Consider the following 14,887-nt stretch of genomic DNA (forward strand, 5'->3'; position numbering starts at 1 on the left):
ATGTTTATTACGCCATGTTGGCGACCTATATGCTTTATAGTGACTTATATGCTTTATAGAGGGCGAAGTTCATTGTCCAAGTCGAGATTAGAGCAATGTAGCCTGGAATGATTGCAATGTGGTTAAGCACTTAAATAATTGTTGCTTAGTTCAAAAGAATGAGGCTAACGAATATAATTATTTACATTTGATTGTTTAAGTAATTGTATGGTATGTACCAAATAAAAAGTAACTTTATGGTATTTAATTTTTCTAATACAAGTTTTCTTGTTCATTTACGATGGAGGAGAAAGAAAAAGCAACGCCAAGGGCGTTCAAAATGTTTGATTCGCCATAATGAGGCGATAAATCATGTTGATTATATTTATTGGAAAAACTAATTATTATTTTCAAGTTGACACATGTGAAAGACAGGTAACAGGTCATACAAAGTGGGGCTAAGATAAAGCTTGTGGCAATTAGCTTGAAAGGCGAGTATGACTTGAAACGAGCATGACTTGAGGCGATCATGACTTGATGGGAGAGCTTCATGGCGAGTCTTAAGGCACAACATGCAATCATGGGGATTCGAGGCAGTAAAGACACTTTGTCTTCATGCTTTAGACGCAGTGTCTTGTGGGCTGGTCAGATACTTCCTAGACTCGATTTCACCATCCGGCGGACGACCTCCTCAGGCGTGAACGGTTCAGTGGCGCTTATGATTATTAGTCGCCCCTTTTGGCGGGTTGTATGTTTATTATGCCATTGTTGGAACTTACTTTTATTAGTTGCCCCTTGCGGCGGGTTGTATGTTTATGACGCCATGTTGGCGACCTATATGCTTTATAGTGACTTATATGCTTTATAGAGGGCGAGCTTCATTGCCTAAGTCGATATTAGAGCAATGTAGCCTGTAAGACTAGTTGTGGGAAGACATCCTGTGGTATTGGTCGTGATCGTCAATCGAAGGGTTATCTCCATAACTAGTCATCCAAGGGCGGCATCTGTTCATTGAGACTTGCGACTATTAAGACACACTTTTCCCACATGCTTCGCTCGTGGGCTTGTGGACTGGGCGGGACCTGCCCATGATAGGACCCGCCCAGAGTTACAGCTTGGCCCAACCATCTGCATCTTTAGCTTGTGGGCTAGGCAGGTCCTTCACAAGCCCCGGGACCCGCCACACATGGTTAGACGAGCAAGTCAAGCGCCTGGTGTGCTTTCCCGGAAGCTGGATTGGAGCCTAGCATACTCTTTTATATTAGGAATTGGGCCTTGGTTGTAAGGCCCAATTTCCAAGTCAAGCGTCTGGTGTGCTTTCCCGGAAGCTGGATTGGGGCATAGCGTACTCTTTTATATTGTAAGACCCAATTCCCTTGAGCCTTCTAGAAGGAGATCCACCCACTATAAAAGGGGGGAGGGGGTCCTCCATTGTACTAAGGATCTTTTTACTCACTTAATGAAATAATAATTTTCTTACATGATATTTCTTTATTTAGTGCTCTGTGAGGGTTTACCTTGAGATTACTTATTGACTCATAAACCCTAGTATGGAACACACACATACACACACATATATATATATATAATATATATATATATATATATATATATATATATATATATATATATTTCTTTACGCTCCCATCACACTCACGCTAAGTGAGAGATATCAAATATGAAAAGAAGGGAGAGAAATGAGAGATATTTGATAGAGGAAGAATAGAGATATGGAAAAGAAAAAATCAAAGACGACGAAATATAAGATAGAGCGTGATATGAATGAATCAATATTACCTATCAAATTAAAAAGAAAATCATATAGAGATGGAAAAACTACAACTAAATAGAACCATTGACTAACTTGACACCAAAATAGTAATCCTTGCACTTCCTCAACTTAAGGAAAGAAGAAAAATCTTCTATGGGCTTTCCATTGCAGTAATGCTTGGGAGGAATATGATAACAAGGCTCCATTGAGAAGTCCCGTTCACATGGTGGAGAATGGGTCTCATTATTGACTAGCCTGTAAAGAAGCCAAGGCCTCAAATTTCCCAAACCCTGAGCAACATATCCAAAAGTTGATAGAGAGGTAGTGACCAACACATCAGATAAACTTAGTAGATACATGTCTACCCAAGCCTTCATATTATGCATGTTATCATTAATCTTTTGATGCTCTTCGTGACTAGCCTGATAAACCTCTACAATTTCCCCTGTTACTGTTGGTTTTCTCAGATATATAGCCCTTAAATTCTCACCATATTCTGGATATAAAGATGCCACCAGAACAACCTTTGTAGTCTGGTTTTTGATTGTAGAAGAAACTGATTTTTGCATTACTTCTGGTAGTAGCTTATGCTGTTTTGTACAACTTAAAACTAGATCCATAATTGCTTGTTGTGGAGTGGAAACAGGATTAAATACTCTTATCTGGAGGCCTATTTTTTCATCTGCCTTCTCCAAGTGTTCCTGATAGAAACTGCTGATTAGTCTCCATGCCTGATTTGAAGGGTGGAAAAGGTAGCGCCCTAAATGGTGGAAAATTGTGTCCTTTTCTGGGAACATTTTGTTAATCTTCAAATTGAAAAATGGGGTCATGAATAGAGAAGGGACAAAATACTGATCTGACCTCAAAATCAACAAAGGAACCTTCCGGAGAAGATCTTGACTATGATCACAGTGAAAAAACTTCTCAGGATCATCGCGGGTGTGTTTTAGATTAAGAAACAAAACTGATGGTAAATTCTCAATTGAAGTGTTGTTAGCCATGTCCTTGTCTATCATGCTTTGATATGTTTGTAATTTCCCCACATTCCAAAATGGAGACTCTTCAGGCAATATCCAAGTTGAATTGAGAAATGGCTCACAAAACAAACCATGCTTATCTTTCCCAAATTTGACAAGCAACACTCTATCTGTTAGGATAGCATAAAGAAACGTTGCAACCATGCTAATCATTTGGTTTCCTAAACCATTGGCAGGTGCCCACACAAGGTACTTACACATTGTACTAGCACTACCAATATTGTTCTTAGAACCTTCAATCTCAATCATGCTTATGTTGTAAGCTCTAGAATTAGGTCCACACCTAATATGAATTTCTTCATAGTTTCTTAATTTAGATACCAAATATGGAGATGGTATGTGAGGAGAAGCTTTGCGGTAAAACTGGGATTGTACCCTGCTTAAGCATGATGCTTCATCAAATCCAGAAGCTAGCAATCCATGAAGCAATTTTTCTTTGTCATCAGAGATTCCAATACGCGCTGTTGAATCATTTTTTTTGAACTTGTAACAAGTGTGTCATTTTTGGAGCCTGATGATTTGTGGTAGATAGATTGACAGAGAGAGAAACATTGACAAATTCCAAAACAAAAATAATCGGAAAATTCATATGTAAAAACAGGTGTTTGAAATCTGTTACATTACATACCTCCAATGGACACGGTATTATTATGGCTTCCAATTCCATCTCCTATGTTCTGATCTGATATATTATGAACACTTCCTCTTCCCCCTAACGGGAAATCGTTGTTGGTTGTATTGTTTAGCCCTCTATTTCCCAATTCATTTGTAACGTTATGAGTTTTTGCATCATGGACTTTCGATACCACCTCAAAAAGTGCAAAACTTGAGTTTTGGTACATGATTAGAGTGACTATGACAACAGGAAACGCTATGAAAAATACAACAATGGGTGTCATCAATCTCTTGAAACTATGTTCCACCTTCTCCAGTGTGGCTTGGAGGATTTCCATGATTTACAAACGGCTTGGCAGTGGTAATCAAACCATTATCACCACCTATTTCTAAATTGAGCTTTTAGATTTCATTGTGGTAAGAAAAGATACGACTACCTGATTTCTTAATTTACGTAGTCTTAATTGTCACTGTTTCAATTATACCCAACCCCAAGCATGATGTAGACATATCTCAAAACACGGAAAAAGGTGCATATGTTTTGGTCACAGTTTTATTACACGTCGTATTTATTAGTCTTAAATATCATATCATAATTGTCGTACATGATTACTTTTTAATCATCACAGCATAAATTTCAAAATTTATAGGACAAACAAATACAAAGGTTCGAGCAATGTATCTCAACAATACAAGGTGAAAATTATGATTGTCAATATTAAAATTGCTTATCTCACAGTGCATTTTACTACTTCTTTTTATTTGAGCATGATACATTATATTTTGCATTATTTTTGTTATCTTGACGTTGCATATACATTACATGTCAAGCTGGATGACTCTTGTTTTAGTCGGTCCAAATGACCACATAACTCATTATCATTCTAGTCGGCCAAAATGACTACACGACCAAGTGACGGCCAAACACATATAACTCTCACTTTCTAACCAACTAGTCTAACATAATGCTAAGTTGATAGAATCAATGGTCAAGTTCACCTAGGCAAGGTTTATACCTCAAATGGTCGCTAAACAACAAAATGGCAAAGGGTAAACATTCTCATCACTGTTCACTCCAAGCCTCTAGATATACAAGTTTGATAACATTGTAAATTAAGCATTGCTCATAATTGCTCTTCTAAAATTAGATAATTCTCTCTTTAATTCATTGCTGACTTGAGCGTCAAAGTTCCTTTCGCAGATACATTCTTTATCATGGATTCTCACTACATCACCATATTCTCCACTATTCACACCATGATGCTGCACTATAATGATTGAACATAATGTCTTATTTTAAAGAAATAAAACATAAATGGTTAACTATACGACGCAAGCATTTAAAAATTCAAACTATTAACTAAGTTTACCTAGCAAAATCATACATACACAAGTGATTAAGTTGATTAGGCTGAAAAACTACAAACAACATCCTCAAATTTTGGGAAATGCATACCCCAGTTTGCAAGTTTTTATTTTCCCACAAGTATTGTTAGGAAATAATCTGTTGGAGATATGCTGCAACTCTTGGATTGATGAAGATCTTGATGACGGAAGCACTTGAAGATTCAAAGCGTGCGTAAGCACTAACCTTTAGGTTCAATTCGCCCCCACCAATTAATATGTGTTGGAACATGTTGCCTTGCATTTTGTCAAAACAACTGATTGTCGAAGCAGATGTCGTGGCATCTGACCTCGTGAGGCTAGGACATCAGTCCTCAGCTTGTGTTTCTGTTATGGGCCTTCTGAAGATTTGTTGAAGATATGTTTTGAGTTACTTGAGGAGCAAGTAACTATCTCAGAAGGGTTTTAGTTGTTGGGTTGTTATTTGTTGAAACAATCTTTGTTAAAAGATTGATTTCTATCTTTACTTGTGCAGTAAGAAACCAAATCTATCAAGATTGCGTTTTCAAATTGCTGTTATTGGAATCTGTTTCTTCAGCCCGTGCTAACCCTAAAGCCCATGCTACCGCTGCTGAAGTCTATAAAAGGATGAAGACCTAAAACGTGAAGTCTACCGAAGCTGATAGAGAGAGATCGTGTGTTTTAGGATTTGTTAGTGTGCTTCGTTCTTTGTTATTTGTGAATCCTCTTTGCTCACTGATTCTATAAAGCAAAGAAGGGTTCTGTGTTGTTTGATTACATTCAAACTCTGATTGTTCATTGTGTTTACCAATCACTGTGGCAGTGATTGAGAGAAAGTGAGAGGGGCTCTCATACTTAGGTTGAGATTCTAAGTAGAAATACACTGGGTAGATTAGGAAGTGAACTATGAACTGAGGTGTTCATGAGTGTCTGTAATTCCTGAATCTTGAGATAGTGGATTTCCTTTCTTTGGGTGCAAACCCTCCAGATGTAGGTGAAAGTTTTCACTGAACTGGGTTAACAACTTCTGAGTGTTATTGTTTTGTTGTTAAGTTTTGTTTATTGTTAAGCGATTGTCGAACCCCTTGTCCCAGCATCGTGTAGGACAATCGTATCAGAGGGAACCTGAATTACAATTGGCATCAGAGCAGGCACCCTGTTCTGGTTGGGTGAGCTCCAGGGAGTTTATTCAAGTTCTCATGGATAACAAGGAGGGAGGATCAGTCAATAGGCCACCCATTCTGGATGGTACTAACTATGACTACTGGAAGGTTCGCATGACAGCCTTTCTCAAATCGATTGACAACAAGACTTGGAAAGCTATTGTCAAGGGTTGGAAGCACCCCACTAAGGCTGAGGTTGAAGGCACCTCTACTACTGTTGTTGAAAAACCTGAAGAAGAATGGACCAGTGTTGAAGATGAAGCTGCACTTGGAAATTCAAAGGCTCTAAATGCTATTTTTAATGGAGTTGACAAGAATATGTTTAGGCTGATCAATACGTGTACTGTGGCAAAGGATGCTTGGGAAATTCTGAAAATTGCACATGAAGGAACTACTCGAGTGAGGATGTCAAGGCTTCAGATGCTGACTACTCAATTTGAAAATCTGATGATGACTGAAGAAGAGACTATTTCAGAATTCCACATGCGTGTCCGTGACTTGTCTAATGCTTCATTTGCTTTGGGAGAACCTATGTCAGATGAGAAGCTTGTAAGGAAGATCCTGAGATCTCTTCCTCAGAAGTTTGCTATGAAAGTCACTGCAATTGAGGAGGCTCAAGACATTGAGAACATGAAGGTTGATGAACTTATTGGCTCTTTGCAGACATTTGAGTTGAAACTGAGTGGAAAATCTGAGAAGAAGAATAAGAGTATTGCTTTTGTGTCAAACACTGATGAAGGTGATGATGAAGATTGTGAGGGTGAAAATCTGACTGAGGCTCTGGCCATGCTAGCAAGAAAATTCAACAGAGCATTGAGAAAGATTGATAAAAGAACCAGGCCTAATGTCCAGGACATGAAGTTCGATAACAAACCCAAATTTACTAATTCACAGAGGAAGACCAAAGAAGACGAAAAATCTGGTCAGAATAAAGGAGTGCAGTGTCATGAATGTGAAGGATATGGTCACATCAGATCTGAATGCGCCACTTATCTAAAGAAGCAGAAGAAAGGTATGATGGTAACTTGGTCAGATGAAGACACTGAAGATGAGGAGGAGATATCTGCAAACAAAGTCAATGCTTTCTCTGGAACTGTATATGAGTCTGATACAAGTGATGAGGACATTACAGATGAGGAACTGGCTGAGACTTACAAGCTGCTACACATCAAGTGGGAAGAAGCATGTAAACTTGTGAAAGAAAAGCAAAGTGAGATAGAACAACTTGTCTCTCAGAATGAAAGGCTGAAAGAGCTCAGCACAAAGCTGAAGGAAGATCTGGAGGAATGTCAAACTCAATGGTGGAGCATTTCGTCCGACAAATGAAATCTGAATTTGAGATGAGCCTAGTTGGTGAATTGAACTATTTTCTAGGACTACAAGTCAAACAAATGGAGGATTCTATGTTCATATCTCAGAGTAAGTATGCTAAAGGCCTAGTCAAGAAATTTGGTCTTGAAAAGGCTGGTCACAAGAGAACTCCTTCTGCTACACACATCAAGATGTCCAAAGATGAGCAAGGAGAAGATGTTGATCAAAGTCTCTATAGAAGCATGATTGGAAGCTTGTTGTATCTCACTGCTAGCAGACCAGATATCACCTTTGCAGTTGGTGTATGTGCAAGATTTCAAGCAGCTCCTAAGGCTAGTCATCTGCTACAAGTCAAGAGAATTATCAAGTACATCAATGGCACGAGTGACTATGGTATTCTCTATACTCATGATACAAATTCTTCTTTAGTTGGTTTCTGTGATGCAGATTGGGCCGGTAGTGCAGATGATAGAAAGAGCACATCTGGTGGATGTTTCTTCCTAGGGAATAATTTGATTTCATGGTTTAGCAAGAAGCAGAACTGTGTCTCATTGTCTACAGCTGAAGCAGAGTATATTGCAGCCGGAAGTAGTTGTACTCAACTCATGTGGATGAAGCAAATGTTGAAAGAGTATGATGTTGAACAGGATGTCATGACATTGTACTGCGACAATCTCAGTGCAATCAATATTTCCAAGAATCCCATACAGCATAGCAGGACCAAGCATATTGATATTAGACATCATTTCATTAGAGACTTGGTGGAGGATAAAATTGTCAACTTGGAGCATGTGACAACTGACAAGCAGTTGGCTGATATTTTCACAAAACCCCTTGATGCTATCACTTTTGAAAAATTAAGAGGAAGTCTAGGGATTTGTCTTTCTGATGCATAGCAATTAGCGTGCCCTAGTGTGTCAACGGCTAGTTTATTCTTGGTCATCATTAACAGCCGTTGTGACATCAGCAGAGAGAAAGTTACTTCATGGTTCACATTTCCTATAACTACCTCCAACGGGCAAATTGTGTTCTCTCAACCGCTTGTGCATCTATCTTCTTCAAGACTCATCATCTCTGATTTGCAAATATGTTTCATTGTTCTGTACTTTGCTTGTATTTCCTCTCGATTCGTCATGTCTCAAAGTTCAGGAAAGAAGGAATCTGTCAAGGCCAAGATTGAAAGAACTGCTAAAGGAGTCAAGTGTATGGGTTTGAAGAGTGATCCTTCTCAACCGTCTTCTGTGTCCAAGAAAGCCTCCAAGAAGATGCGATCAAGAAACCCAACGTGTAAGGTCTACAAATCACAGGTCAAGAATAGCAAAGCTCCGAATGTTCCTATCCTTGAGGATGTTCCTGACGAAGAAGAAATCAATGATGAAGATTCTCCAGTGAAATCGCCTCCTGATGTTGTGCCTGATGTTGTGGCTGATGTTGAGACAACTGGGTCTAAGGGAAGTTCTGCTCAAGAAACTCCTGGAAAGGATTCCACTTCTCATGAAAATTCAGGCGATGCTACCACGCCTAATATCTCTGTTTCATCCTCGTCGAAGGATGCTAATCCAGCCTCTGTTCAGAACATCTCTGATGATGCTTCTGATGATGTTCCTCTGACTGAGACTTTTGCTGATAGTGTTGCTGCGAGAATGAAGAAGAAAAGAAGGATTTCTTCTCCTGAGATCACACCTACTCCATCAAAGAAATCCAGACAGGCCAATGTGAAGAGTAAGGGGAAGCAAAAGGAAGCAAAGGCTCCCACTGAGAAGAAGCAGAGGAAGATTCCAGTTGAAGTTGAAGACTCTGAGTCAGATGTTGAAGTCGGTGTTCAGGACATTCGATCTTCTGATAAAAAGAAGTTTTCTGGTAAGCGTGTTTCTCAGAATGTTCCTGCTGTCCCTATTGATAGAGTGTCCTTTCACTTATAAGAGAATGTTCAGAAGTGGAAGTTTGTTTGCAAGAGAAGAATGGCCAAGGAAAGGGATGTTGGTTCTGATGTTCTTGAATGCAGAGATGTTATTGCACTTATTGAGAAAGCAGGTCTGATGAAGACTATTCAGAATGTTGGAAGGTGCTATGAGAAGCTTGTGAGAGAGTTCCTGGTGAATCTCTCTGTTGATGTGGGACTTCCTGATAGTGCAGAGTTCAGAAAAGTCTATGTACGGGCTGAATGTGTATTGTTTTCCCCTGCTGTGATCAATCAAGCACTTGGACGGAGTGCTATTGAATTTGTTGATGAAGAAGTGTCCATGGATGATGTTGCCAAGGAGCTTACTGCCGGTCATATGAAGAAGTGGCCCAGCAAAAAGTTGTTGTCTACTGGAAATCTGAGTGTGAAGTATGCTATTCTTAACCGGATTGGTGCTGTGAATTGGGTTCCTACTCAACATACTTCTGGTGTTTCTGCAACGCTTGCCAAATTGATCTATAGGATTGGCAAGTCTATGGCTTTTGACTTTGGAACTTTTGTGTTTGAGCAGACATTGAAGCATGCTGATACTTGTGCTGTGAAGCTGCCTGTTTCATTTCCTTCACTTCTTACTGAGATAATCTTAAAGCAACATCCTCAGATTCTGAGGGCAGATGATGTGGCTATGTCTCGTGGAGTTCCAATCACTTTGGATCACCGTTTGTTTATGGAGTCACATGTTCTAGACATTGCCTTACCAACCAGCAGGACATCTGCTCCTCCTGTGACTGAATCTGACGCTAAGGCCATCATTGCTGAATTACTGAAGGTTTCCAAGGCCTTGCAGGAGACAATCAGGGTGAGCACTGCCAGGAAGCTCAGAGTTGATGCGTTGCTACTCAAGCTACAGGAAGAAGAACGTCAAGATGGTGAACACCGTGCTGCTGCTCCGAATGTGAGTAATGAAGAGGAGGAAGGATCTGAAGAGTGTAGTGCAGGAAAGGACTCCAGTTCTGAAGACTAGTTTGTTTTGTTTCTGCTGTATTCGTGCACCCTTTGCAAATTTGTGCTAAAAAGGGGGAGTAGTTGCTAGTATGCATAGTTGCTAGTATGCATGTGTTTTGTTCAGATGTTTAAGTGACAGATGTTTTCAGCTGTTTTTGAAGTTTCAGAAGTGTGTGAACAGTGTTTTCAGAAGTTGTTTATTTTCAGAAGTTTGTGGTTCAGAAGTTGTTTATTTTCAGAAGTTTGTGGTTCGGAAGTTGTTTATGTTCAGAAGTTTGTGGTTCAGAAGTTGTTTATTTTCAGAAGTTTGTGGTTCAGAAGTTGTTTATTTTCAGAAGTTTGTGGTTCAGAAGTTGTTTATGTTCAGAAGTTTGTGGTTCAGAAGTTGTTTATGTTCAGAAGTTAGTGGAAGTTGGTTCTGTTCAGATGTTCGCAGATTACAACCCTCCAGAAGTTTGTTTTGGTTCAGATGTTCATGTTCTCAGAAGTTAGGTGAAGTTGCTTCTGTTTCTACTGTGCTATGTGTGTTCTGAAAGTGTTAGCTCTGGTCTGAAGACAAGTTCAAGACGATGGCTATGTTTGTTTTCTGAAATGTTACTTCTGATGAGCGGTATTTCTGACGGTGCTTCTGATGAGCAGTATTTCTGTTAGCTGTACTTCTGGGTATGTGCTGCCAGCTTCAGATGGTAGTATTTCTGATACGATGATGTTCAAGCTAATCTATTTTGGTGTCATCATGTGCTAAGGCTGATTGTACCTTTGGTTTTGTGTTTGTGCTGCTAAGTGGTTGTTCCGACTATGTCTTCTGAAGTATGGTAGTTGGTTGTGTAGTTGCATCAGTTTGAGGGGGAGCTCTGACTAAGGGGGAGAATTGTCTCTCTAGTTTTTTATCCTCTCTGATTGTGAGTTGTTTTAGACAAAATTTGACAAAGGGGGAGATTGTTGGAACATGTTACCTTGCATTTTGTCAAAACAACTGATTGTCGAAGCAGATGTCGTGGCATCTGACCTCGTGAGGCTAGGACATCAGTCCTCAGCTTGTGTTTCTGTTATGGGCCTTCTGAAGATTTGTTGAAGATATGTTTTGAGTTACTTGAGGAGCAAGTAACTATCTCAGAAGGGTTTTAGTTGTTGGGTTGTTATTTGTTGAAACAATCTTTGTTAAAAGATTGATTTCTATCTTTACTTGTGCAGTAAGAAACCGAATCTATCAAGATTGCGTTTTCAAATTGCTGTTATTGGAATCTGTTTCTTCAGCCCGTGCTAACCCTAAAGCCCATGCTACCGCTGCTGAAGTCTATAAAAGGATGAAGACCTAAAACGTGAAGTCTACCGAAGCTGATAGAGAGAGATCGTGTGTTTTAGGATTTGTTAGTGTGCTTCGTTCTTTGTTATTTGTGAATCCTCTTTGCTCACTGATTCTATAAAGCAAAGAAGGGTTCTGTGTTGTTTGATTACATTCAAACTCTGATTGTTCATTGTGTTTACCAATCACTGTGGCAGTGATTGAGAGAAAGTGAGAGGGGCTCTCATACTTAGGTTGAGATTCTAAGTAGAAATACACTGGGTAGATTAGGAAGTGAACTATGAACTGAGGTGTTCATGAGTGTCTGTAATTCCTGAATCTTGAGATAGTGAATTTCCTTTCTTTGGGTGCAAACCCTCCAGACGTAGGTGAAAGTTTTCACTGAACTGGGTTAACAACTTCTGAGTGTTATTGTTTTGTTGTTAAGTTTTGTTTATTGTTAAGCGATTGTCGAACCCCTTGTCCCAGCATCGTGTAGGACAATCGTATCAGAGGGAACCTGAATTACAATATGTATTGGATGCAAATGAGAAAACCGGCGAATTCCCTTCAGGATACTTTGAATTCCTTGATGTGGTTTGCACTAACACACCAAGCGTATCTTTGATAATAGTTTACAGAAGTATGATTCCCACACTTCACTCATGCATTAGTGAAGTGGAGGATGATTTAGTATGAAGTAAATGGAAGAGAAATTGGCCAAAATGAAGACCAATTTCGTGCATATGTTATGTCTAAGTTTTCTGCCCAAATATCTCTTTATATAGAGATACTAACATCCCTTGGTGAAGAGACATATCTCTTTGAGGAACAACTTCCAGAAAACCGTTATATAATATTAATGTCCATAAAATGTCACAACTGTTAGTGACAAATCCATTATACCACAATCAACATGTTGCTATAACTTTGAACACTAATATTATAACTCATAATAGAATGCATATTTCCAATTTTATATATTTTGGAAATATCTATGACAATCCCCCACCATTTACAAAATATAACTAAATTTATATTTCTGGAAATATCATGGTTTCAGATAATGGTATCTTATGATTTGAACCATTACTTAGTAAGAAATGGGTTCCACTTATCCCGAATAGAAATTGGTAGACAAGCTTTGAACCAACTATTCAATGGAACAAGTGTGCATAACTTACACATGAAATCTCGGTATTATCAAAAGAATTTAAATTTGACACTTTCAATAAGGCCTTGTGTCACATATCCTTTTCATGAGAATTTAAGAGTCAAGCCCTTTAACTCTATGAAGCGGCCCCACTTCATTTTCATATAGGTAGACTATATCAGAAATGCACCCATAATTATGCATTCCAACAAATATATGTTATATGTCCATTAAGAAGAAACCTTCATCCTACCACTTTATTCTTATGGTCCAAGTACTTCTATTCCTTGGGATGTATCGATAATTAAGTACTTGCAATCACTCTTATAGTGTACTTTCACCATTGAACTCAAGACTTAATTTTACTTAAGTGTGAGTTGAGTTTCCACTATTGGTGATCAATTCGATATGGGCTTGAGACTCATCCCCAATGATGTCTTCAACATCATTTCCTTTGTCAGACCTTTCGTCAAAGGATCTGCAAGATTCTTTCTCAGTTCTTACGAACACTATGGAGATTACTCCATTTGTAATTAAATCCTTCACATAGCTATGTCTTAAACCAATATGTCTGGATTTTCCATTATATACTTGGATGTATGCTTTTGATAGTGTGCACTGACTATCACAATGTATGGATACTTGTCTCATTAGTTTTGGCCAAATAAGTATCTCATACAATAAATTTCTTAGTCATACAGTCTCTTTACTACATGCAGCAAGAACAATAAATTCTGCAGCCATGGTGGAGTAGGCAATGCAAGTTTGTTTCTTTTAACCCCAAGAAACTGCACCTCCACCAAGGTTGAAGATCCATCCACTAGTGGAAGCATGATCTTCTACATAAGTTACCCAACTGACATCTGTATATCCTTCCAAAACTGAAGGATAACCATTATAGGTCAAATTATAATTAATTGCCCCTTTCAAGTATTTCAATACTCTATTAACAGCATGTCAATGGTCTTTACTATAAACACATTTGTCAAACTCATTTATTTTATATTCATGAGCAAGCACAACTTGATCAAACTTTTGGTGCCATTTTTTGGGTGTTTGTTTTAACTCATATAACGACTTAGTCAATTTACACACTTTATGTACTTGGCCTTTGATAACAAACCCTTCAGGTTGTTTCATATACACCTCCTCATCCAACTCTCCATTTAGGAAAGCAGTCTTAACAACCATTTGATGGGCAAACTTATAAAGAGAAGCTAATGCCAACAACACTCTAATTGTTGCAATTCTTGCTACAGGTGCATAGGTATCAAAATAATCAATACCTTCCTTTTGTGTAAATAATCATGGTAATAAAACTTTCCTCCTCTATCACTTTCTAACATTTAATGAAAGTTTCATGGTGATAAAAATTATTTTGATAATTCATTAATTTCACATAATACAAGTGAAACACATTTATTTTAGTTTCACCATAGTATAATATATATGAAAATGATAAGACATACAAATTCGTTTCAAAAACAATAATGATATTAACATTTAATATCAAAGACTTGACAAAACCTTATAGCTGGTTGTGTGGTTTGTTAATACACATGGAACATCACGTCCTCTGTTCGAATCCCATTGAAATCACACGATTTCATTTTTAAATTTTGAATTTCACAAAAAATGAAAACCGGTGTCTAGTAGAATCGAACCCACACAACTTCCAGCAGAGAAAGACCATTCTTGCCAACGTTCATACATTGTCAACAATAGCAATTATAACTATCTTAAACGTAACAGTTCGTTTTCCATTTCCACATAACAAACAATGACGGAAGTCACATAAATCATAAAATTATATATGAATATATGATCATCATTTATCATCCTTATGAAGCGGAAATCATAAATAAGGATTCTCATGATACAAACACTTAACTCTAATTTTAAAAACATGATACATGCATTATTACTTGCATAATAAATGAAACTCAAGACATTCAAACATGAACAACAATAATTTAGATTGTTGCAATCACATAATCTCAACCATTCATTTTGACATCATATTCATGCAGCGGAAAATTAATAATTAAGTTCTCAAAAACATCAAGAATAATTTTAAGACATCATTCATGGATCAAATCACCATTAAAGAAAAACTACAAATTCTCTAACTCATGCTTTGCCACCACATGTAAATTTAATCATATTAAAGCATGTAGAAGATGTATCAGATCTTAAGAATTCATAGTCTTCACACAATACGAATGGTTGTGGGGTACTAACCTCTACTCATAAGTGTAAATGATCCCATTTGATCTTCCTCTTGTTTCAATCATGGTTTC

At 38.1% G+C, this 14,887-nt stretch overlaps 1 pseudogene; it reads right to left on the bottom strand.

Annotated features, from left to right (window-relative positions):
• Nucleotides 1-1,821: 1,821 nt before the first annotated feature.
• On the bottom strand, nt 1,822-3,740 carry LOC130744677 (probable fucosyltransferase 8; annotated as a pseudogene).
• Nucleotides 3,741-14,887: the final 11,147 nt, after the last annotated feature.

Source organism: Lotus japonicus, chromosome 3, assembly GCF_012489685.1.
Source record: "Lotus japonicus ecotype B-129 chromosome 3, LjGifu_v1.2".
In the NCBI taxonomy this organism is placed as follows: Eukaryota; Viridiplantae; Streptophyta; class Magnoliopsida; order Fabales; family Fabaceae; genus Lotus; species Lotus japonicus.